Source organism: Mustela nivalis, assembly GCF_964662115.1.
Source record: "Mustela nivalis genome assembly, chromosome: 11".
In the NCBI taxonomy this organism is placed as follows: Eukaryota; Metazoa; Chordata; class Mammalia; order Carnivora; family Mustelidae; genus Mustela; species Mustela nivalis.
This window is the reverse complement of record NC_139030.1, coordinates 8,323,310-8,347,928: the sequence shown is the minus strand read 5'-3', so window position 1 is coordinate 8,347,928 and position 24,619 is coordinate 8,323,310.

Here is a 24,619-nt window from a genome sequence, read left to right as displayed (position 1 = left end):
ATCTTAAGCAGGCTTCATGCCCAGCTTGGAGCCCAATGTGGGACTCGATCTTACAACCCTGACATCATGACCTAAGCCAAAATTAAGAGTCAGACAGAATCAACTGAGCTATCCAGTTTCTCCCCATAAGGAAGTTTTTAAAAGAACCTCAGCCTAAGCCTCACATTGTACAAAAAAATAATGCAAAATATATCCCAAATTTAAATGTAAAACATAAAACTTTAAAGTCTCAGACAAAACTAAATAACAAATAATAAAAGAAAAATATCTTAGGATCCAAGATCCAGGCAAGATTTCTTTGACTTGACATTAAAAGCGTGATCCATAGATGAAAGAATTGAGCAACTGTACTTCATCACACTTAAAAAATTTGTTCAACAAAAGACCCTGTTAACAGGGGGGAAAAAAGTGAAGGTACAGAATGGGATAAAATATTTGCAAATCACATATCTGATAAAGGACTTTTGTCTAAAATACAAAAAAAAAATCAAAACTCAACAATATGGAAACAGTTCATTTAGAAAATGAGCAAAAGATATGAATAGACGTTTCACCAAAGAATACAAATAAATATAAATTAAGCAAATAAAAATATTCAACATCATCATCAATCATGGAAATGTAAATTAAAATCATAATGAATTTTCACTTTGTACTTATCACAAAGATTGAAATTAAAAATAATAGTCTCGGGGCACCTGGGTGGCTCAGTGGGTTAAGCCTCTGCCTTCGGCTCAGGTCATGATCCCAGGGTCCTGGGATCGAGCCCCACATCGGGCTTTCTGCTCTACAGGGTGCCTGCTTCCTCCTCTCTCTCTGCCTGCCTCTCTGCCTACTTGTGATCTCTGTCAAATAAATAAAGAAAAAATCTTTTAAAAAAATAATAATAGTCTCAACATCAAATATGCATGAGGATATAGGAAAACTAGATCATTCATAGGTTGTTGATGGGATTATACAACGGTACTGTGATTCTGAAAAACAGGGTGCTAATTTCTTTTTTTAATGATATTCCATGTATTTTATTTATTTCTCTAAAATTTATTTATTTATTTATTTATTTATTTATTTATTTATTTGACAGAGAGAAACACAATGAGAGAAGGAACATAAGCAGGGGGAGTGGGAGAGGGAGAAGCAGGTTTCCCACTGAGCAGGGAGCCTGTTGCAGGGTTTGATTCCAGGACCCTGGGACCATGACCTGAGCCGAAGGCAGATGCCCAATGACTAAGCCACCCAGGCGTCCCCAGGTTGTTAATTTCTTATAAAACAAATTATGTAACTACCAAATGACCCAATTGCATATTTGGTCCTTTATCTCCAGGAAATGAACATTTATGTTCACCCAGAAACCTGTACACAATTATTCCAAGAAGATCCGTTCATAATTGCCAAGAACTAGAGATACTAAACACATTCTTTAAGGGGTGATTGGTTAAATATCCTGGGTTCATCCATATCAAGGAATATTACTCAGTAACAGACTTCTGATGTACACAACTACTTGGATAAATGTCTATGCAATTTTCTGAGGGGCGGGGGAGCCAATCCCAAAAGTTTATATACTCCATGATTCATTTATATGACATTCTTACAAATTAGCTGTCACTGGCATTCAGGGACCAGAAGAGGGAGGTGGGAAGAAGATGGATGTAGTGTTAAAAAAGCAACAGGAAAAATCCTCATAGTAACGGATCTGTTCTGTATCTTGACTCTATCAATGTCAGTATCCCAGTTGCGATATTTTACTCTACTGTTCCTCAATGCTACCATTATGGGAAACTAGGCATATTAGTTTTCTAGGGCTGCCATAACAAAATACCATACACTTGATGACTTAAGCAAAAGAAAATTTATTTCCTTGCATTTCTAATGGCTGGAGGTCTGTGATTAAGGTGTCAGCAGGTGTGGCTTTACTAGAGAAGGCTCTTTTCTTTCTTTTGTTCTTTTGTTCTTTCTTTTTAATGTTCAGTTAGCCACTGTATAGTACATAATTAGTTTTCTTTCTTTCTTTTTTTTTTTTTAGTACATAATTAGTTTTTGGTGTAGTGTTCAGTGATTCATTAGTTAAGTATAACACCCAGTGCTCATCACAGCACATGCCCTCCACCTCTTCTCTCCTTGGTTTCTACATGGCCACCTTCTCCCTTTGGGTTCACATACTCTTTCCTCTATGACTGTGCTCTGGTGTCCTCTTCTTATAAGGACACCAATCAGATTGAATTAGGGCCCATACAAGTGATCTCACTTTTCCTTTAATTACCTATTTAACAACCCTATCTTCAAAACAGACACATTTTGAGATACTGTTAGGGCTTCGACGTAATAATTCTGAGGTATCCAACCCAGCCCATAACACTGGGTAAAGGGTACATGTCTTTTTATGAATTATTTCCTGTATTATTTCTTATAAGTGCATGTAAATTTGTAATCATCTCAAAATACTTATATTTTTAAAATAATATGAATCATTATTGTACCTCATTCTATTAAGAAAATGACTGAAACCCGGAGCATTGCAGTTACTTTGAAGTTACAGGCATTACAAGGTAGTAATAGGCTATAATTTATTTACTCCATTCCACTGAGCTTTTGATAGGTATCTAATAAGTATCTGGTGTGCCAAGTAGCATACTGTTTGTTTGTTTTTTAAGATTTATTTATTTATTTATTTGGCAGATCACAAGTAGGCAGAGAGGCAGGCAGAGAGAGAGAGAGAGAGAGGAGGAAGCAGGCTCCCTGGTGAGCAGAGAGCCTGATATGGGGCTTGATCCCAGGACTCTGGGATCATGATCTGAGCTGAAGGCAGAGGCTTTAACCCACTGAGCCACCCAGGAGCCCCAGCATACTGGTTTTTTAAGATACAGAGATGGGTAAACTCTAAGAAGCTGTGATTATTAATTTCATGTGTCAACTTAAGTGGGCTATAGTATGTCCAGATATTTGGTTACATGTTATTCTAGATGTTTTTGTTCTTAGATACCCATGAGTGTGTTTTTAGATGAGATTAACATTTCAGTTAGTAGACTGAGCAAATCGGATTGCCCTCCCTAATGTGGATCCTCCTCACCTAATCAGTTGAAGGCCTGAACAGAACAAAAAATCTGATCCTCTCCCAAGTAAGAAATAATTATTTCTGCCTCCCTCACTTCAAACTGGTATATCTGCTTGTTTTTTTGTTTGTTTGTTTTTGTTTTTGTTTTTGCCTTTGTCCTCAAACTGAAATATGGGCTCTTTCTAGGTCTGCAGCTGATACCTTCAGACTAGAACTATACCATCAGGTCTCTTGAGCTCCCAACTTGCTGACCCACTCTGTAGATCTTGGTGCTTGCCAGCCTCCATAATTGTGAACCAATTCCTTAAAATAAATCTTTTTATACACAAACACACTCTCACATCTCCTATTGGTTATGTTTCTCTGAAGGACCTTAGGTAGTATGCTAATTCAGTGGCTATAATATTCTCTTCAAATGTAAGATTGATTTTCCCACCCTCAGTTCTCCAGGGGTTACCTCTTTATCCCTGTCTTGCCTAAGTATGCCTGAACAGTGGAGTCCTCTAAGTTTCTCATAAGATTTTCCTGCCTGAGGAATTGCATGCTGTTCTTAGAGACTCTGAGCACCTGAGTCCCACCTTTCTCTTGGACTTGATATTATTCCTAAAGTGTCCTACATCCTGTCTGGAATGAACATCACTGGAAACATGTGATTCAAACTCAATTTTCCATGGTCAGAGCCTGGTTTGAATGAAGCTCCCTGAGGGGACAGATATAGTGAGCATGTTTATGCTGTATCACCAATACCTAGAATAGCAAGTGTTTGGAAGTTATCAGATAGAGAGGCAAATAGAAAGATCAAAGATGATAGATTAGATAGATAGATAGATGATGGATAGATGATAGATTGATTGATAGATGATAGAATGATTGACTGATAGAGTGATGGATCCTACCTATATTTTGAGTGAATAAGTCTTTTTGCTCATAAGCAAATTTATATCTAGAATGAGTTTGTGAGTCATACTGAGTCTTATCTAGAAGTAGGTGGGTCAAAAAGAGGTTGCAGGTGGTAGATAGGTACTTTCTTCCAGAGGCTATTTTATGATCCTAGGTTTCAAGAGGACAAATTAATTGTACTTACATTAAAAGCCCTTCTTCTTTAGTCAATGATGTATGCTGGTTTTGAAAACAGGACAATTGTCTGTCCTAAACAATTTTGGTCTGATGTGGCATGCTAGATGTTGTTGTTATTATTATTATTATTATTATTATCATTTAAAGGTTTGTTCAAGTTAGTTTTTCCAGAGGTCAGTTGTCAGTATTCACAGAAGTCCTACAAGGACTTCAAGTTCTACAAGGAACAGGGCATGGTGGCACTACACTATGAAACCAAAAACCCTAGAGGGGCATATATACATGTAATGTTTGAATGGTACACTTCATTGGGGCACCTGGGTGGCTCAATTGGTTAAGCAGCTGCCTTCAGCTCAGGTCACAAGCCCAGAGTCCTGGGATCATTCCCCATGTTGGGCTCCCTGCTTGGGGGGAGCCTGCTTCTTCCTCTCCCTCATCCCTTCCCCCTGCTTGTGTCCTCTCACTCTCTCTCTCTCTATCTGTCAAATAAATAAGTAAAATCTTAAAAAAAAAAAAAAACAGCACACTTCATCTTTCACAGTGCACTCATAGCCCCATTTCTCAGTAACCATGGGGCACATCATACATCATCCATATAACATTCCTCAACTACGAGACAAAATGACTTGCTTGCCGAGAGCTATGATTGCTCTCTTTACTATTCCAGCTCTAGGGTAGCAGGAATCTTTGATTGGACTGAGGTAACCAGTCTCTTTAATATACGTTTAAGAAGTTAAGCCCACAATCTTATTTAGAAATCTCCTGAGGCCAATAGTCAAGCAGATGATTATTGCTTTTCCCTTAGCAGTCCAAACAGCCATCATTCAAGATTCCTTAAAACAGATGAGTGAATGTCAATATTATTTTTTGCTACAATGTCACTGTATTATTAATAATCATTTCCTATGTGCTGGGGCTGGACCAGGCATGAAATCTATGAGTTGTTCTGATGTGAACACAAAATGGGAGAGGGACGGGGAGACTGTCATTTGCTTAGAAAGTGTGGCTGTCCAGAGTTGAGTCCATGGATCCTGGAGGAAAAGATTAGGATTCAGAAGACACAAGTTGTTGCAATAGTAACTGTGGGACTCTGTGTGGGAAGATACCATGTCTTCATTTTTCTCTTCTGTCCAAAACGGTTAACTCCTATAATCGCCTTCTACTTTTTTCCAGTGCTTTAAGTTTAACCGTGCTGGACTCTACACCTAATCCAACTTACACACTCCCTCCCTGACAGATAAATAAATAAATAAATAAATAAATAAATAAATAAATAGAACTGGCAAATTATTTCAAACATACAGTTATAGGAAATAATATAACAAGTATATATCAGGCACATGTGACACATGTTTGCCCTTAGTAATAATGTTTCTGATTCTTCTTTTAAAGAAACACAACAGTTGAAATCTTCTTTCTAACTCAAAATTGACATTTCCTTCCCATTCCCTCCAGGAATTGTAGGTTTCTGAAACTGTTGCTAACAGCTCTCTGTATTTTAATAATTTTACTCCATAGATAATTTATCACAACCACTATAGTATTATTTAGTGTGCTTTAAAACATATAATAGTGGTAACTCTCTCTACATGTTCATTTGCATCTTCTTTTCTGTAATGCTTCAAATATATTTTTAAAGGTGAGAGGTGTTTGCATTTCCATCCTAAAATACTAGCCATATCATGTAAATCCCTGGATGTAAGTATTCAGAAATCTTTCTCACAACATGAATTCAAAACTTTCTAACATGGCATAAAAGACAAAGACAAAAATTATCTACCTCCTTGGCCCTGGAGCATAGTGTTGAAAAACATTCTGTAAATGGATAAATGGTCTCCTGTATCCAACTTATATGGCTAAGTCAAATGAAACAATGGAAGTGAAATTGCTTTAAAAGTACCAAAGTTCAAAATAAAAATGAGGTCATGTGTGTATTCTCAGTGGCTGAAATAATAATAATTAATAATAATAATATAATATTGAAATCATATATCCTACTGCAATGTGTGGGAATTGCTCCCAGCTTTCTTATCCTCTGCAGCCAGGTTATCTCTGGTACTACAAAAATACAGAGCCACAAAGCAGAGCCACAAAGATGTTTCAGAGCTGCACTGCAATATCACTCATTATTGACTCTGATTGTGAGGACAGTTCCTGGTAAAGTTGCCACTATTTTCTTATAGTTTAAATTAAAAACAGTGTTAGATATCATGCAATTCTGTTTAGATGTTTGTATTGCATCATTTCTCACTTTTGAGTGCTTATAAATCAAATGGTATTCTCATATAATTCTCATCAATTATGAAAAAAATATTCACAAGTTGCACACTCCTTCTTGCACTGGACTCCGGGGAGACTCACATTTGTACTATCTAATCTTAGGCTGGGTCGTGTTTTGAATGTTTTTAGTGATGCAACCAGTCCCCCTACCAACAACTTGTCTTCCTCTGGAAGAAACACCTCACATTCCGGTGCTTACTTTTCATTCCATATGAGTTTTAATTTCATTTTGTAGTGACTATGGCTTTGAAATAAATAAGTGCTTCTTCTTTCCCATACCCCTTATGCACAGATTATACCTTCCTTTAAGTAGTTCCTTTTCTTATCTCAGGTACCTTCCTCAAGCTTACCCTATGGTCTATTCCATGAAAAGTGTGCCAGTTTTGTTTTGTTTTTTTTTTTTTTAAGATTTTATTTATTTGACAGAGAAAGACATAGTGAGAGAGGGAATACTACAGGGAGAGCAATAGAGGGAGCAGCAGGCTTCCCACTGAGAAGGGAGCCCAATGTGGGTCTCCATTGCAGGACCCCAGGATCATGGCCCAAGCTGAAGGCAGACAATTAATGACACCCAGGTGCCCCGAAAAGTGTGCCAGTCTTCAGCTCTTCTCTCTCAGCTTCAAACCTGTAGTTTAAACTCTGCTGTGTGATGCCAGCAGTGTCTCAAAACCACATTAACACTGTGCCAGCTGCTTCCTGTTTGGCTCAGCCATGGGGACTGCAAAGGGCCAGCAAGCTCTAGAGGGAGAGACTTGCTCTGCCTCTCCTCTTCCTGTTCCTGTTCCTGTGAGGATCAAAACTGTGGTGGCTGTGGTTCGCATTAGGAAAAATCGTTTAAATCAATTTTCAGTGTTTCCAACATTTACAAGACTAGTGTCAGGGAATTCCCTCAGACCCCCTCCTCAGATATCTCAGTCCCAGGGAAACTTTTTAGAGACACCAGTCTGACTTAGCCTCTTCATAGAAATCTTGAGTTCAGCGCTGCAGCATTCCTATTCCAGGTTTCTAAATGTAAGTAATCGCAGCTTCATCTGCTTTGCTTAACCAACCCTAGAGGCAGCAACTACCTCATCGACATCTTAGTGTTCTCTTTCTACATTTTTTAACTTTATACTTAGTTAATTCTTTATAATTACTTTTTTTTTCCTCTGATAAAATACCTAATATGATTTCTGTCTCCAACCTAGATCCTGCTTAATTAGTAAAAGAGTAATCTCAGGAACTAGACCAATAACAATGAGTTTTAGGGAGGGTTTAACCTGAAGCAGAGCAAGTATTTCTGTAAAAAGCCAGAGAGTTGTAAAGGTTTTTTAGCCTCTTGGGCCAAGAATCACTGTCACAACAACTTAATTCTGTTATCAGATGAAGGAAGCTCTACACAATATGTAAGTGAGTAGGTATGGTGAGATTTGACCTGTTGACTATCATTTGGAACACCGTGGTTGTTGGAAAGTGATCTGGAGTGGATCTGGAGACAACAGTCTAGGCCGGGGACGGCTGCAAACAAGGTCAAGGTCTATGACCTCCTTTCAAAAAGCAGATTTTGGAGATCAAATATCTCAAAATTCTTCTTCATCTCTGTATTTCTATGAGTCTAGAATTATTCATTTAACTTAATTATGTATCCGTGGGTAAGATTTGGCACAGAAAACAGTTGTGGTAATTGATTTGAGGAATGACAGAGATAGGAGCTCCACTGACCTGCTCCCCAGTAAAATTAGAAAAATAATCACAAAAAAAGCAGCCATTTAAAGTCTTTGAAAACCGTCCTAAAGGTACACAGGAAATGAAAAGTATCTATTCTCAAGCAAAGCTACTGAAATTCAGTAAGAACAGCAAAATTTTGTAGTATTTGGGGGGGAAAAAGGCATTAAGGGAGAAATTGGGGGAACTCAATATATGGAAATTGAAAAACACACTCCTAAATAACCAGTGAGTCAAAACAAAAATCACAATGGCTCAGGTCATGATCTCAGGGTCAGATGGAGCCCTGAACTAGGCTCCATGCTTAGGGAGTTGGCTTGAGGATTCTGTCCTCCTTCTCCCTCTGCCCATTCCCCAACTTGTGTACACATATTCTCTTGCTCAAATAAGTAAATAAATCTGAAAAAAATGGAAATAAGAAAATACGTTGAGATAAATGAAAATGAAGACACAATCTCCTAAAACTAAAAACGATAGAGATAAATCAACGTAAATGTCTATGGTAAAAAAGAAGAAAGATCTCAAATTAATAACCTAACGTTTCACCTAAGAACCTGGAGAAAAGAAGAGCAATTTAAAAACTGAAACAAACAAAAGGAGAAATAATAAAAGAGCAAAAATTAATAGAGTAGAGGGGTGCCTGGGTGGCTCAGTGGGTTAAAGCCTCTGCCTTCAGCTTAGGTCATGGTCCCAAGATCCTGGGATCAAGCCCCACATCAGGCTCTCTGCTCAGTGGAAGAGCGTCCCCCAAACCCTGCCTGCCTCTCTGCCTACTTGTGATCTCTGTCTGTCAAATGAATAAACAAAATCTGTATTTTAAAATTTTTTTTAAGATTTTGTTTATTCATTTGGCAGACAGAGATCACAAGTAGGCAGAGAGGCAGGCAGAGAGAGAGGAGGAAGAAGGCTCCTCACTGAGCAGAGAGCCCAATGTGGGGCTTGATCCCAGGACCTGGGAGCATGACCTGAGATGAAGGCAGAGGCTTTAACTCACTGAGCCACCCAGGAGTCCCAACAAAATCTTAAAAAAAAAAAAAATTAATGGAGTAGAGAATAGAAAAACAATAGAGAATAATAAATTTCAAGAAAGCTAATTCTTTGAAAAGATCAACAAAATTGATAACCCTTTCACTGTATTGATGACTCAAATAACTAGAAACAGAAATGAAAGAGAAGGCCATTACTAATGATCTTACAGAAACAAAAAAATATTATGAAGGAGTACTGTATATAGTTGTAAGTCTATAAATTCAGATAATTTAAATAAAATGGGCAAATTCCTGAAAACACATAAGTTACTGAAACTTGACTGAAGAGGTAGACAATCTGAGTAGACCAATTAAAAAAAAAGGATTGATTAATAATAATAAAAATTTACCCCAGCACACACAAAACACCATCCAAATTATTTCACTGGTGAATTATTCCAAACATTTAAAGAAGAACTAGCATAACTTTCTTATAATATCTTTTTTAAAAATATTTTATTTATTTATTAGACAGAGATCACAAGTAGGCAGACAGACATGCAGAGAGAGAGAGAGGAGGAAGCAGGCTCCCCGCCAAGCAGAGAGCCCGATGCGGTGCTCAATCTGGGGACCTTGAGATTATGACCTGAGCCAAAGGCAGAGGCTTTAACCCACTGAGCCACCGGGCGCCCCAATATCTTTTATTTTTAAGCATTTTATTTATTTATTTATTTGAGAGAGAGAAACAGGAGGAGCAGAAAGAGAGGGAGAAACAAGCTCCTGGTTGGGGCTTGATCCCAGGACCCTGAGATCATGACCTGAGCTGAAGGCAGACCCTTAAATGAATGTATCATCCAGGCACCTCTTTCATAATCTTCCAAAAGCAGAAGAAGAGAAAATATTCCCATCATTTTATTACCTTGCTATCAAAACTGGACAATGACATTACAAGAAAAGAAAACAGCAGACCACTAACACTTCTGAGTGCAGTCTCAAAATTCTAAACAAAATATTGTCAAACCAAGGCTAGTAGTCTATAAAAAGAATTATACTCCATGACTAAATAGGGATTCAAGATTGCTTTAATATCCAGAAATCAATTAACATAGCATATCAATAGAATACAAAACAGAAGACACATGATTATCTCAATAGATTCAGAAAAGCCATTTAACAAAATCCAATACCTATTTATGACAAAAGCTCTTAGAAAACTAGAAGAAGAAAACATCCCTAACCTGGTAAATGGCATATAAGAAAAAGAAAACAGCAAAAATCATATTTAATGCTGGAAGACTAGCTTTCCCCCATAAGTCTAGAAATAAGACAAGGATGTCTGCTCTCAACATCATTTCTATGTTGTCTATCCATTGTAGGTTTTAGCCAAGAAAATTAATCAATAAAAAGTACTAAAAGGCATCTAGATTGAAAAAGTGAAATAATCTCTATCTGCAGATGACAGAATCCAGTATGAAGCAATTACCTTTGGTCATAAGAAGGAACTCTGGACTGATATATGCTCTACATTGACGAAGCTTGACAATATCATGCTAAGTGAAACATCATTAGAATTAATAAATGAGTTCTGCAAGGTTGAAGGACAAGATCAATATACAAATACTAATTTTCGGGGTGCCTGGGTGGCTCAGTGGGTTAAAGCCTCTGCCTTCAGCTCAGGTCATGATCCCAGGGTCCTGGGATCGAGCCCCGCATCGGGCTCTCTGCTCAGTGGGGAGCCTGCTTCCTCCTCTCTCTCTGCCTGCCTCTCTGCCTAGTTGTGATTTCTCTCTGTCTAATAAATAAAAAAATAAAATAAATAAAAAATAAAAAAGAATAATTAAAAAAAAAAAGAACTCCAAAGGGCTTAGAATAACCAGAACAATATTTTTTTAAAAATAACAAATTTGGATGATTCTCACTTTCCAGTTTTAAGACTTTCTACAAAACTACAATAATCACAAAATGATGATACTGGCCTAAGAATAAACATATGGAACAATGGAATAGAAGTGAGCATCCTATTCTCACACTTGTATTTATCATCAACTTGTTTTTGACAAGAGGACCAAAAGCATTCAATGGGAAAAGAGCTGTTTCCAACAAATGATACTAAGACCATGGATAACCATATGTAAAAGAATGAAATTAGATCCTTAATTCATCCCACATTAAAACATTAACGCAAATGCATCAAAAGCCAAAATGTAAGAGCTAAAATGATAAAATTCTTAGAATAAATCATAGTATTTAATCATCATGGCCTTGAGTTGGACTTAGATGGGTTCTTAAGTATAACACCAAAAACAGGGAAAACAAAAGTAAAAATAAATAAGTTGAACTTTATTACAATTAAAAACATTTATGTTTCAAAGGACACTATGAAGAAAGTGAAAAACCAACACACAGAATGGTAGAACATATTTATAAATCGTATCTGAAAAGAGACCTATGTCTTGACACTATGAAGAAAGTGAAAAACCAACCCACAGAATGGTAGAACATATTTATAATCATATCTGAAAAGAGACCTATGTCTAGAACACGTAAAGAACTCATACAACTCTCAATAAAATCCATGGTTAAGGGGAGAGTGAGGTAGATTTCCAGTGATGGAATGAATAAGTCACAGAATAAAAGGTATAGCATAAGGAATATGATTAATGGTATTGTAATAGCCTGGTATAGTGACAGGTTGTAGAGCACAGCACAACACATGCAGTTGTTGAATTGGTATATTATACCCCTGAAACTAATACAACATTGTGTGTCAACTATAATCAAATAAACATTGGAAATGTAATATATATTTCAATGCAAACACACAAAATATGCAGGTGATATGAATAAATATTCTGCTGAAGATGAACAAATTGTTGGAAAGCACATGAAAAATGTTTGATATTATTTGCCACAGTAAGATACTATTTCAAAAGAACTAGGATCTCTAGAATCAAGAACTAAGTAAGATGATAGCAAGTATTAGCAAGGATTTGCATCACGCAGAGATGCCTGGGTGGCTCAGTCGGTTAAGTGTCTGCCTTTGGCTCAGGTCACAATCCCAGGGTCCTGGAATTGAGTCCTGCATGGGGTGGGGTAGGGAGCCCTCCCTACTCAGTGGAGAGCCTGCTTCTCCCTTTGCCTGCCACTCTACCTGCTTGTGCTCTCTCTCTCTCTTTCTCTGAAAAATAAATAATAAATAAAATCTTAAAAAAAATATATGTCTCTCACTAACTGCTGGTGGAAATACAAAATGATGCAGCCACTTTTGCAAGTTGTTGGCAGTTCATCAAATGATTAAACATCAAGTTATCGTGTAGCCCAGCAATCCCCCTCCTAGAGAACTCCACACCCAAAGGGAATGAACTACATCTACACAAAACTTTTATATAAATGATTATAGCAGCATAAGACTAATATCCAAAAGTTAGAAACCACTTACTTGTCTGCTGAGTAATGATTAGATTTAAGAAATGTGGTAAACCTGTATGAAGGTATAGTTTTGGTCATAAAAAGGAACTCTGTACTGATCATACTCTACATTGATGAACCCTGACAACATCATGCTAAGTGAAAGAAGCTAGTAACTAAAGACCGCACACTATATTATTCCATTTATTTGAAATTCCTATGAAATATGAAACCTGAAGATAAAGAAAGTGCCTTAGTGGTAACTTAGGACCACTAAGATAAGGAAGTGATAGCTAGAGTCTATGGGATTTTTTTTTTTTTGAGATAATGAAAATATTCTGAAATTTGACGGTGGTGATAATTGAACATCTCTGGACTATACTAAAATCACTGATTTGTACACTTTAAATGGATGTACTATATGACATGTGAATCACAGCTTGATAAAGTTGTTAAAATATTGGCTGTGATAGGAATCGACAGAGGTCTAAGTAAAAGGATTTACCTTAAATCATTGCACATTCGGTTAGCCTATGTAGTTGGTTGTAGTCTTTGAGTCTGGATAACTTCTGCTGTTCAGTAAACTCGAAGTGGGGAAAGAGTTGAGGGTAGGTAGGAGGTGTCATTTTAATCCATTTAAGGGGTATTTGATCTTCTTGGTGATTGATAGGGCAGAGGCTGGGGAGAAGAGAGCCCGTTTTTTTAACCTACAGCACTTGAAACTGTTGACTTCTTCCTGGCTTGCGTTGTGTGAAATGAGGGACACCTAGTCCATTTAAGTGGGCTTTGGAGGTCTGAATGATCAGGAGCTCTTTGCAGAGGCTGTACCAGAAGCCTCCACAAACTGCTAGAAGGCATGCTGACTGCTGTCCCTCATCTTTTCCTTCTACTCAGAAAACCACCACTGCATTTTGTGTAGTTACCTCCCCATCAAGTTTTAATAGACTGCAGTATTTGTGAAGCCTTGTTGCCTGAGTCTTAGTTCTCCTTGGGAGTTAGATCAACACACTGTCCACTTTGCTTCTCTTCCCCATTTGTGTCTCCACTCCCAGGCATTTCCATTAACTCTGACTTATAAGACATCCTCTGCTTTGCTTCAGGCTTAAATTTTCCTACAATTTAGTCATATTTGGGCAGTGGCCCCATTCTGGAATCCTAACTGGTGCATTAAATGCACACTGAGATGCTTTAACCAAAACAGTCTATGAGTAGGACCCAATAGGCCTCAAGATTGGGTATGTCATCGTAGTGATTACCTCTGCAGTCCTCAGGAGAATGACTGGCTCAAGTCAGGCTGTGGGCACATGCATGACAAACAGAACTGAGATACCAACAGCTTGACAAGAGAAGTGGGGCAGTTGTTTGGGGGCTAATGCCTAAGTGTTGACAAGATTCTCAAGAATCACATGCCCTCTGCATCATTACATGAATAGGTAAACCTGACCGTGTTACCCCCAGATATAATTACAAAAGGATTCCCAGGCTAAACTTTCATTGTGTTCACTTTTCCTGAAACATTGGTGTTACCGACAACTTCAGGGATCCATACACGAGACATTTTACTTTGTGTTATTTCTGAACGTTAATTTATTTTCTTATTGTGGAGTCTTGGATTGCATAGCTATGGGCATTCTAAAAATCAATCCATCAACGAATAAAAATGCTGACATTTTTTTACCAAAATTGCTTTTATAATTAAAGAGTGTATGTTTTTGCCTCAAATAGTTTCCAAACTAAGGAAATAGCCTGTGGGGTCAACTGGGACATGGGTTGCTTTTTCTCCACCAAATAAATTAGTATAAATGAGAAATTGATAAAGTAATTCATTAGAAGTCAACTCTAAAACTCCTAATGTTCCTTGTGACTATGAACTCAAATGCTCACAGTCTATTTTCTCAGCTCACATGAGAAGGGCAATTAAAATTAGCTCCTGTAAGCTGTGACCTGCTGGGTTTTATGACTGTGAGGCTGGACAGGCAGGCTATTTAACGGTAATGAGAGCCCACTCTGGAATTCTGCACACTTTGAGTGGAGTCCTAGATCCACTATTTACTAGTTGAATGAACTTGAAAAGTTGTTTCTCTTTTCTGGATTTCTGTAGCTTAACCTATAAGATGAAAAGAAGAACATAACCTTTGGTATAAAGTGGTTATATGAATTAAACAGAGAACAAATATAAAACAGCACAATCCCTGGCACATGTAAAACATTCAAGAAATGTCTGTCACTATTATCATTCCTTGGACAATGTGCAAAATGGTTTTCAATTTAGTGTATAAAAATGGCATGATTAATGTGGATCATGAGAAGTGAAGCCATGAGTAAGCACTGTGCCTGATCACCCTTATTTTGGTTTCACCCCCAAAATAATAATTTGATTATGAAATATAGTTCTCATTAAACAATTTGCTTAATAAATGTAAAAATGCAGAAAAATATATAAGTAAAACTTTAAAAAGAAGAATCTTACAAACCTGAAGAATGTAACTGTTAACATTTTGTTATATAACATTTTTCAGCCATTTGGGAGTGTATGTGTAATAGTCTCTTTTGTTTTTTAAGACTTAATGTTTTTTAGAGTGGTTTTAGGCTTAAAACAAAATTGAGAAGAAGGTACAGAGATTTCCCATGTACCCCTATATCCCCACAAATGCCTCTCCCATTATCAACATCACTCACCAGAGTGGTACATTTTTTACAATGATGAATCTACCTTGATTCATCATAATCTCTCAAGGACCACAGTTTACATTAAGGTTCACTCTTGGTGTTGTATATGGTATGGATTTGGACAAGTGTATAATATTATGTATCATCATTATGGTATCATGTAAAGTATTTTCACTGCTCTAAATATCCTCTGTGTTCTGCCCGTTCATCCCTTCCTGCTCCAGTCCAACCCCTAGCAACCACTGATCCTTTTATTTTTTCCACATTCTTAAATTTTACAAAATAACATACAGTTTGAATCATGCAGTATGTGGCCTTTCCAAATTAGCTTCTTCCCTTAATAGTATGCATTTAATATTCATCCATGTCTTTGAATGGCTTGATAATTCCTTTCTTCTCAGGGCTGAATAGTATTCCAGTGTTTGAATGAACCACAGGTTATTTATCTGTTTACCAAAAGGATATCTTGTTTCCTTCCAAGCTTGGGCAATTATTACTACAGCTGCTGTATACATCCATTTGTATGTTTTTGTGTGGACATAAGTTTTCAACTTCAACAGGTAAATACCAAGGAATATGATTGCGAGATTGTGTGGTAAGAGTATGATAAGATTATGTTTCTTTTTGTAAGAAGACACAAACTGTTGCTCAAAGTGGTTGTACCATTTTGCTTTTCTACCAGCACTGAATGAGAATTCCTGTCACTCTACATCCTTGCCAATATTTGATATTGTCCCTCTTCGGGATTTTGGCCATTCTAAATAGGTGTGTAGGAGTATTTCCTTGTTTTAATTTGCATTTCCCTGATGACATATGAAGTGGATATTTTGAAGTTTTGATCACACTTAATATATATATTTTTATCATGTATTTTTTACTTAATTTACCAGGATTTTTTTTTGCAAATTCCTCACAAAGATCTTTTTAAGAACTGCTTGTGATTAAAATAGGTGGAAAAGCACAGGGCATTGTGATTAAAGATGTTGACTTGAGATCAGATCCTGGCTCTGAAGCTTTCTATGAATGAACATATTCATTACTTTTACCTCTCTGAAGTCCAGTCTTCTCAGATTAAAATATGGGTAGCATATAATTCCAAATAAAAGATTCATGGGATATTTAAATAAAATAGTACATTTAAAATATATAATAAAATTGCTGACTCAAAGGACTTTTTCTAGTAAATAACGCTAATAATTATTATCGTGATTTAAACAATTATGCTCTATCTCATATATCCATTGCTTCCTCTTCCCCTCCCAGGACTTTTGTATTATTTAATTAGCATCAAGATGAGTACTTTTGCACGTGAGGCATTTTTACAATGTAGACTTTTTCTTTAAAGCTGCAAGACTTTTTTTGAAGCTCTAATTCACATTTTGCATATGTCAGGTTGCCATTATACTGTCACAGTAGCAAAAACCAAATAAGTGTGGGGTTTTGTTCTCATTACTACCCAGCCAGTATGGCATCACAGACAAACATGATAAAGTGTGGTCTAGAACCCAAGTCTCTTGGTTTCCAATTCTTAGCTTCTTCTATTAAATCCATTCTGTACAACTCTTGCAGAAGGACAGATAGATGATTTTTCATGCCTTCCTATATGATTCATAGCAATAAAAATAATCTATTTTGGAGAAAATTTATTCACACATGTACCCAAATATCTCACACCCACATCAGTGAGCAAATAATGTAAACACTTGCCAATTTCATTCAGAGTCAAAATATCTTCAAGCATTAAGATTTTCGAGAAAATGAATTACTACTGATAGCGAACTGCCGTTCCTAGTCTTGGTCACGGGAGATGACATGCTTCCTTTGTCTTGTTATATGACCAACTAATAACAGAGAATAAAAGTCTAAATTAAGTCAATGAGGAAAATGGGAATTCAAGGAGAAAGAGGGGAAAATGGGGGGAAAATAACAACTGAGTTTAAGAATCCAGTCCCATTCATTTAGTTTTTGTATTTCTGGTCAAACAACCTTACAATTTAGTGAAAGAACATTTAGTTAATCTGAATTTACAACTAAAATGGTTTATTTTTGCTTGCTTGGCAGTCTGATTGGCAGCATATGATTTAAAATGTCCTCAAAGGAGCTGGACAGTCCTCCAGGATCAGAGATGTGGAGTCAAGAAAAGGAATCCCCTGGGGGAAAAAAAATCAGCCCCTGAAAAACAGTCTCAAACCTCAAGATGGACTGGTCAGTGTAAAATGTTTACCTAGAAGTTCTCAGTGATGGAGACTCCTGCAAAGTTCACTAGTTGACTAGTCAATTATTTTCTTCTGGGATAAAAGCCAACTTGGAAGACCAAATTAATTCAAGAGCTACAGAAAGAAGGTACCTGAGTGGGAGACTCCATAATAAGCACTAACATCCATTCATTTATGCTTATCTTTTTTTTCCACCAAGGGATACTTTTCTATTTATGACTGCTCAGTTGAATTAAGTAATTAGTTTAGTTTAAAATGCAATTTTTATCAGAATAGGCATAAAATAAAAATCATGTTACTCTCACAGCTGTAGCATTTCATCTGAACATGGGGTGGGATAAACATATCATGAACTATAGTATTTTACAAAAAAAAAAAAAAAATGGCTGTGGTCTCATGATGAACAAACATTAGTTTTGTCAACCAATAAAAAATAAAAACAATTATCATCCTCCCGAGACGGCTGCAAAAGTTAAATAAAATGTAATATATAAACTCTCCTTATGTACTGGATATATTTTTAAAAATGTTAAAGTGTTTGGAGAAATAAAAACAAATATTTTCCAAAACCTTAATGAAAAGTTTTTTTATACCTTGAAGCCAAATTTATTTTATTTAAAACCATGTTAATAATAATAATAAATTTTTGACTACATATTAGGTGCATACTAGGTGCTAGGCATTGCTTTAATTGTTTTACATTATTAACACATTTAATGTTTGCAACAATACAATAGCTCCAAAAGGGAGATATTACACTTACCTCATTTTTGAGATGAGAAGGTCTTAGCTAGTACATATGGGTCAAATATCTTGCCCAATATCACAGAGCTCTTGCAGGCAAAGTCAGAATTATAACTCAGGCAGTCATAAATTAGAGTGTGTCCTCTTATCCACCCTTGCCATCTGTGTCAATCAAGATACATTAAGTTATGCTTCAATAATGACTACTCTTTAACTGTCAGTAGATTAAAGCAAAAAGTATTATTTTTCACTCATGCATGTCTATTTTAAAGCATATAAAAATATGTCCAGTCTACAATTTCTTCATTCAAGACCTCCACCATCTTGAACTGGTAACCAGGAAAATAAGAAGAAAATGTAATAACTATTTTAATGCCACCCAGAAGTGACAAATATCATGTCAGCTCACATTTCACTGGCCAAATCAAGTCATATGGCCATACCCAACTTCAGAGAAGGCACAAACTAGAATATTGGCCGACAAACTCTACTGACTCTAAAACTAGGCATCAAAGACACACTCATACACAGGCATGCTTGCATGGACATGTATGTATGCCCACAAACCATTGCAAAGCAGTGTGTATATTATTTCAATGTATAGAAGCAAACTAAAAATTTCAGTAAACCATTTATTTCTTCCTTCCTTCCTTCCTTCCTTCCTTCCTTTTTTCCTCTCCAAAATTTGATCTTTATTAAAGATCATTTAGTGTTAATTACTCTGACAGCTATATGATAAACTACTAATACAGGATGTCTTTAAAAAAAATATGAATTTGAAAAAAAAAAAAAAAATATGAATTTGGACATGCAACAGGTCAAATCCCTGAAGTATAATGTGGAATTACTCTGACATCAAACTCTGATCTTCTAATTAATCTGTAACTGTTAAGCTATATCCTGCTAAGTAGCATTATAAATTACTTTGTCAACACTTGGTCTACAGATATTAACAGATATTAAAATAGTTGCATACATTTGTTTAATTTTCATCCACATGGGAATGTTAATCTCATTTTCTTCTTGGTCATTTACTAAGCACACATGTTTACATATAAGTTTCATTTTATATGATCCACATGTAAACCAATTGTCAATTGCCTGGTAGTGCCAAGTTTCCAGTCTGTCTTATAACATGTTTAAGGAGTCTCCCATCACAGACATACCAGTAAAAATCCAGCATATCATCAAATCTTTCTGGAGATTGTGATTCTGGAGGAGTGAATAGTTGTAATCTTCCAGAGACCATTTCACTCCAATTTTCTACCTTAGATTTTTTTTCTACCTTTTGTTTTTATTCCTGCAATTAATGCTATTAAGGTTACTGGCCCCTTTTCTATAATCACTTGTCAGTAACATGTATTAGTCTTCTCAGATTTCCATTACAAAATGCCACAGACTGGACAGCTAAACAAAATAAATTTATTTTCTCATAATTGTGAAGCCTGGAAGTCCAAGATCAAGGTATTGGCAGTTTTGGTGTCTCCTGAGCCCTCTCTCTTTGAATTGTACATAGCTGCCTTCTTATTCTGTCTTCACATGGCCTTTTCCCTGTGCAAAAACATTCCTCTTCTCCTAAGGAAACAACTCCTATTGAATTAGGGCCCCACCCTTATGACCTCATTTAACCTTACTTACCTACTTGAAAGGTGCTATCTCCATATGTAGTCACACTGTGGATAAGTCTTCAACATATAAATTTTGGAGAGGACACAATTCAGTTCATAACATATCACTACATAAGATTCAGCAGTATTCTATATTTCTACTGAAAACATGGTAAAAAATACCATTAGTACACTATGGCACAATCGAAAAACTATATAGTTTTAATTTTATTAGATTATATTGAGTATTTATTTATTTATTTATTTATTTATTTATTTATTTATGGGCACTGTGTAGAGAGCTCATAAAAACAAACAATACCAAAAACTAAATCTTAGACATCAGGGTTCTAGAAAACCGTTTGAAATTCTTTGCATTGGGAATTCCTCCCTTGTTGCCTCTGTATACACAACCCTGATTTTCATCATCACTGGACTCCTTCTCCCAGTCTAATTGTCAGTCTTCCACTATTACTGACCCTCCCAGGCCTTGTCTCTCTCTCTCTCTGATGTGAAAAACTGAGTTGTATCCTACTTTCAGTGTTTCCACCAGTCCTTATGCTGAAGAATTTTCACCTTCCATTCACTACACAACTTCTTAGAGCATCTTCCTAAACAAAGAGCCAAATACTTGAGAAAGGAATTAACTCCAGCCCTAGCTGAGGAAAGGTGATAAGTCAACTTTGTTTTCTCGTGGATTTTAAGTTAATAAAATGGTGATTGGAGACAACACAACTGAGACTTAGGCTTGCTTTAAAAATAACTTGAGAAACTCTGTGGGCATCTAGGGTTTCAGTTAAACATAAGACTCAGGGTTTGGGCTCAGTTCATTATCTCAAGGTCATGAGATCAAGCCCTAAATCGGGCTCCTCTCTCAGCATATAGTCTTCTTGAGATTCTCTCTCACTCTCCTTCTACCTCTGCCCCTCATGCTCTTGTTCTTTCTCTCTCTCTAAAATTAAAAAAAAAAAAAAATCTTAAAAAAAAAACAATTTGAGAAACTCTGAAACACAAAGAAATATGTCGTATTGTGTAGAAATAAAACAAAAGTTTCATTCTTAAGCTGTGTGATAAAACCTGATATTTCCTATTTTATTGCATATGCTGTTTTGACTTTTAGATGATTTCACAATCTCTAATGGGTTGTGACCTACAGATTGGAAAACACTAGTTTAAAGAGATTATATTAATTATATTAATTAAGAAAAATCCAAGAGACAGAATTCCAACACTAGCTTCTCCAGATTGAAATCCTGTACAAGCACTACTAAAAACATGAAAACTTTAGGTCTTCTCTGGGGGATGAACAATGTATTCATGAGTCTGCAGGAGATCTCAGAGGAAGCAGCTCACAGAGAAGTAAAGAAAGAGCTTCCACCTTTTACCCAGAATTTCTCATGCCTGCCTGGGAGGGTGACAGCCTTCTGCTTGAAATGGGAATGCAGACTGGGTTAGGCAGTTCACTTTGAAGATGTTTTCACAACTGCTCTTTTAAAGCAGTTTTATAAAACTCAACGCTGTCATTAGAACTGTGATCCTTGCACAGGGGTGATATCATAGCTCATTAGGGCTATGCGAATTTTAATAAAAAGAGGAAGAATTGTATGGTGTACTTAATGCAGTGAGCTTAATACCATAATAAGTACCTACCGATTTTTTTTCTCTCCATTAGAAGAATGAATTAAGTACACATGTATATACACAGACACAAAAAACTATCTCACAAATAAAAATAATTTATCCCCAATGTCCAAAGCCCAAATAGAAAATATGTAGCAAATATTCAACATTAGTAAGATGGAATAAGGCAGAAGTAGAATAGGGGTCCAGAATTTAGGGCAAAAATGGCAAATAGAAATAACTCCTTTAGTTTGTCCCTACTTCTAAACTAAGGGCTGCTCCTAGGGCCCAGCTCCCACAGCGACAGAGGAAGCACTCACTTATGGAGATAACAAGGAGACAGACTCCCGCTTCACACATACACATCTCCCTCTGCCCAATCACTGAAGTGTGAAGGACCACCTACAGTGGTTTCCTCTTCTGGGTTAGATTAGACATTGACCCTGAAATGAGATGGTACTTATGTCACAATGGGTAGGTAATCTCCTTGAAACAGTGGACTCAAGGCAGCATGAACATCATTTGGCAAGAATGGGATAACAGATGGGATAGGCAGGAGGACATGAAGGAAAAATATATATGTCACAATATCCAGCATTTCAAATGTCAAGAGTAGGCTTTCCTATTTCCTTTTCTCTTCACAATAAAATGAGAGAGACTCAACAAGTCATCCCATATGCCCCTGGAGTGATGTTTGAAGATATTCCACCACATCATCCCAAAGTAGTTATCAAACCAGATGTTGTGAAGTACCCCCACTGTTTAAAAAAAAATTCAATCCTGCTGGTGGATAGTTTTGCATAACACAAAACAACGTGGATAATTTGTTCATTTCAATTCCTATAAAATAAGCACTTTTCTTACTTTGTCTACTTATCTCATCTTGGACTGTAATAAAAAGTTACAGCACTCATGTAATTTATGTTTGAACACCTCAAGCATTATCACAAAGGTCATTGTCTTGAGACAAGGTGATTGCATTTCTGCACCTTGACAGTGTGAAGAACATGTGTCAGGCATTCAGGTGGGTGAAGGAGATACTCATGTGAGTGAATAGGATGTGTGTGTGGAGGAGCTTTCAGCCCAGCCCAGAAACGGGAAGGTTTGGGGAAAGCTTCCAGAAGAAAGGGTCCAGAACTGTCTTGGAAGAACAGGAGCTATTCAGATGTGATGGGGGGGAAAAGACTGTTTTGAGCAGAAGAAACAGCATAACATAGACCTCTGAAAACATAAATCAGTACACACATAAAAAAACTACAAACAGTTTGGTGTGCAGGAGGTTAAAGCTCTCAGTTCCCCTGACACACACACCTCTCTTCTCTCTGTCTCTCTCTTTTTCTTTTTTTTCTCTCTCTCCCCATATAGAGGCATATTGGTCTATCTGTAGTTTCTACTCACTGATCCTAGTTATACTTGTGAGGACCAATATCAGTTAGGGACTTTATCATCACTAATGGACAAAACAAAAGAGAGAACGAAAAAGAGAAATGGGGCAGAGGGTGTGGCAGGGTGGGAGCAAGGGCAGAAAAACAGCAAGCAAGAAAAAAGAAATTAAAATTAAATTGCTCGAAAAAAGGAAAGTGAATTGTGTTAAATCTCACAGAAACAGCAATATTTTCCATTCCTCAAATCTCCAGTCAACTTCTCCCTGCTTTAATTAGTTACATTTCCTTAATCTAATCACTCTGCCAGAGCAATGTGGGATATGCATACAATTGGAACGTTGTGCATTCTGCTTCTAGAGCTGTCTCCGGTGAATCCCACCTAAGTCACATGGTTGCTAATTAGGAAAGTGAATTCTCTGAACAGAAATCAGGATTCATTCTGGAAAGAAGAAGAATGGATATGCATCAGGGCCAGGTGAGGGCCACAATAGGCCTCCCAGCATGTTCTAACTCTTCTTACACGTGGCAGAATTGCAAATATTTCAGACATTTTTAAGCATTCCTCAGGGTTAAATTAACACAGTGTCTTAAAATGTGCCCTAAATTTTAGGTTCCCTCAATATCATAGTGACCATATTTAGGAAGATAAATATATCCTTTTTTTTTTTTTTAAAGAGAAATGGAAAATCTTTAGTGACTTCCTGGAGGATCTTAGAACCATGCTTATCAGAGGGTGCCTGGGTAGCTCAGTTGTTAAGCATCTGCCTTCAGGTCATGATTCCAGAGTCCTGGGATCCAGCCCTGCATCAGGCTCCCTGCTCAGCGGGAAGCCTGCTTCTCCCTCTCCCACTCTCCCTGCGTGTGTTCCCTCTCTTGCTGTGTCTCTCTCTGTCAAATAAATAAAGTCCAAAAAAAAAAAAAAAAAAAAAAGGAACCATGCTCACAAGGTGTAATGTGACCCAAAATTACCCCCCGACACAACCACCACCAGTAAATCTTGCCCCCTGCCATACTGTCTCTCTGCTCAGACTATTCCTACCATTCTCACCTGGCTGTCCAATTCTAATCCCTCCCCTGCTCTGGACCTTGTACATATGACTTTTTTGTGCTCAAAACACTCCTTGCTCCCCTATTTGCCTAATCCTGCCAAGCTCATCTGCACCTAGCTAACCTTTCAGGTCTCGGATTCAATATCCCCTCTTTAGAGAGTGTATCTTTCCCCCTCCAATCCAGGTTCAATCTTTCTAGAATATGTTCACACTGAGCTCGCTCTCACTCTTATGCTTTTTTCTTTCATAAAGTAGTTGATAAGAATTGCAACTACGTAATAATTGTGATATCTCCCTACAGTCCCTGGGATGAAAGCTCTATGAAACTACAGAACCTGCCTGTTTGGCCTTTCTAGACATAGTATAGGGCTTCTCCACATTCACCATGAAACACATATTTGTAAACGAGTATGAGAATCTGCCAACTATCATTAATAAGAAGTATAATTTCCTGAGTACTTACTAGTGAATGTTTAGAGACCAATATTATGAAAAAAGAAAGGCAAGAAGAGATTAAATGACTTGTCTAGGGTGACACTAGCAAGCAGCGGAGCTGGAATTTAAAGAGTGACAACTGGACCACAGAGTGCATGTACTTACCTCACGTAATCTGCTACCTTTCAGTTACTAATTTTAATAAAAACTCAACACCATCAGAAAACATGGATCATGGTTCTCTTTTCCCCAATCTAGACTTTAACCTCTTTGACTCTCACACTGCTCCAATTTATTTAACTCTTCTAGAGCCTTTATTGGTAAAGGAAGGATGGGGTTTGGATCAGAAAAGTGGAAGCCACATCCTGGAAATTCTCAGCAATGAATTCACCTGTGGAAAC